Source organism: Myotis davidii, unplaced genomic scaffold (genome assembly GCF_000327345.1).
Source record: "Myotis davidii unplaced genomic scaffold, ASM32734v1 scaffold221, whole genome shotgun sequence".
Classification (NCBI taxonomy): domain Eukaryota; kingdom Metazoa; phylum Chordata; class Mammalia; order Chiroptera; family Vespertilionidae; genus Myotis; species Myotis davidii.
Window position 1 is genome coordinate 371,313 of NW_006293349.1, and position 3,020 is coordinate 374,332.

Sequence of the window (3,020 nt, forward strand, 5' to 3'; positions counted from 1 at the left end):
CCTGCCACTTAGTTAAGGGGTTTTATTCCCTCCCTAACTTCAGGGGAAAATCCCTACCTGGGGAAACAACCTTTCTCTCGGAGAGGTCCTTGGTTAAAACACATAGTGCCAAGAAGGGGAGCAAACATTAAGGACAGTATGCCATATATGCCAGGTCCCTTGAAACAGCAAGGATGGACCAGCTCCCGGCACGTCACCACCGTGACACACAACCACGCGCGTCGCCCAGGCACGCCAGCTCAGCGTGGCGCTCGACCCGCATCGGCCACCAGAGCAGGAGGCTAACGGAGAGAGAGCCAGTGGGCCTCTCGCGAGATGCGGACAAGCATTTGACAAAACAGCCTCCGTTTGCGTAAAAACCGCACAGAAAGCGAACTGCAAGCGTCCGTCCTGAGGGAGGCCCCTCGGCCACATCTACAGAAACCTACGCCCTCATAGGGGGACGGGAGGGTCCCATGGTCGCTCCTGAGGCTGGAACGGGCGAGGACGGTCACGTTCCCACCCGCTGGACACGCACTGGAGAGGCCGCCAGGGCCGTCCACCAAGGAAAACCTGAGAAAGGAGAAGACGTGGACCCCAGATGGGACACGAAGAGGGAGAGCTGCCTTCATCGCGGACACGCTCATCGCTGTGAAAGATCCATTTAATCCACACCCAGAACCGGAGCTACGAAGGGCGCGGGCGACGTCCCCAGAGACAAGACAAAGACATCACATCCGTCTCGGCGCTCCACGCGAACAGCGAGCCGTCAGAAGTCAGGATTCGCAAACTCCATCAACAGCAGCATGAATACGAAACGGGTTCCCGACCAGAAAACAAAAGGAAGCACACGGCCTTGGCCCCGGGCACCACCGCCGCCCGACAGAAACGCAAGGTCACGATGAACGGAGAGGCAGCGCCCGTGGGTCCAGGCTCGGCGCCGGCACCGATTCATTCCCTCCCCGTGGGCCCCTGGGCTCCGTGCGACCCAGCGAGGACGCCCGGCCTCTCTGCACACACGGACGAGCAGCTCCTACAGTTTGTGTGTAAAACACAAAGGACCCGGATGCACCGCGAAGCGGGAGGCCGGCGACCTCACTTGCTTCGAGCCGATTGATGAAGCCGTGCCCTCGGGGCCGTGCGGCGTGGGCGCGAGGACAGACGAACAGACCCACGGGCCGCACAGCCCCCCGGAGCGGCCCCGGCTTTGTGGGGCCACGGTGACTCGATGGCGAGGGCCGCTCTCTCCAGCACGTGGCCCCGAGCAGTCGGACGTTCACGTACGTGGCTCACCTCCACCTTCACGTACAGCGTTTGCAGAGAGTCACCGCGATCGGAACGTAAGCTTCAAATTAGAGCTACAAATCGACACGACCAGAGGGGCCAATGCCCGGACACGTGCAACAACTCTCTCTCTCTCAAAATCAACACGTGGGAAAAATAAAACTACCGGAAGAACACAATAGAACATCTCAGTAATCCCGTGTTTGGCAGAGATTTCTGAAACGTGTCATAAAAACACATAAAAAAGGGAAAAACAATACATTTTACTTCGTGAAAATTGGCCGCTTTTCATCTTTAAAAGAACGAGAAGGAACGCCGTGTTGGGGGGGGGAGGGGGCATAACCTGTAAAACGCGCATTCCTGTGTCTGAGGGACAGACAGCGCCACTGGAAACGGGTAGAGACCCGACACCCTGCTCGCTCATCAGAGACGCTGAACGGAGGTGGGGGCGCGTGGGAGATGGTCGGGATCTATAGTCACGAGGAAGGAACATTAGAACACAGGACACCACGTCCCGGCCACGGGGTGGGCCCACGTGAGAAGATGCCCCGCATGTGGGTGAGGGCGGGAGGCACAGGATGCTCTCGGAGGCGGGAAGGCAGACGGCGAGGTCGGGGGTGGGGGGTGCTCACGGAGGCGGGAAGGCAGGATGGCGAGATCAGGGGGCAGGGCGTGCTCACAGAGGCCGGAATGCAGGACGGCGCGGTCGGGTTCTTAACAAGTAAACCCCAGCCCGGCCGGCGTGGCTCAGGGCTGAGTGTCGACCTAGGAACCAGTAGGTCACGGTTCGATCCCCGGTCAGGGCACGTGCCCAGGTTGTGGGCTGGTCCCTGGTGGGGGGCATGCAGGAGGCAGCCCGTCAATGATTCTCTCTCATCATTGATGATTCTCTCTCCCTTCCTCTCTGAGATCCATAAAAATATATTTAAAAAGACAAAAAAGTAAAAGCCACACCGATCGTGCGATGGGCCGTCTACTCCTGCGTATTCATCCACGAAAAAGGACACGCAAGTCCTTCCAGAGACGCGGGCACGTGTACTCACGGCAGCTCGCGCCTGGGACGACCCAAATGTCACCGAGCACATGACGGACACACAGGCTGTGACACATCCCCACGTAGGAACACGCTTGGTCATGAAAAAGAACAATCGACACGCCACAGCCCGGAGGGGCCGCGCACGGCCACGCCCCGTGAAGGAGCCACACGGGCACTAGCGAGTGAGCCCAAGGACAGAAAACTCTAGAAAACGCAACCCAACCCTTCCGGACAGGAACAGGCCAGCGGCCCTTCCGGAGTGGGGAGCGGGAGCAGGAGGGGTCTCCAAGTCATGAGGACACTTTGGGGGTCAGGGATGTGCTTGCTGTCCTGATGGTGGTGATGGTCTCGGGGTGTCTGCAGACGCCAGCGTTTACACCCCTAAAGCGGGTGTGGCTGTACGTGGGCCGAGTTCATACACCGGAGGCCCCGGCAGCTGTGCAGACCCGGGGGCGTGGGCTGCCGTGCCAGCGTGGGTCTGTCCGTCCGTCTGTCCGTCTGTCTCTCCCCCTTGGGTTTCAGGAGAACGTCAGGTCTGCAAACACCCGATCGATCTCCCCACCCCCCGGCTCCCACCGGCCCCGCTAGTGGCACAGGCGACTCCTCTCTACCCCCAGCGCCCGGCCCCGCTCCATCCTGCCGGGAGCCCACTCTGTCCTCAGCCCTGGAGGCAGTGGGCTCAGGACTGAACCCTCCCGCCCCCCGTGCCCACCCCCACAGC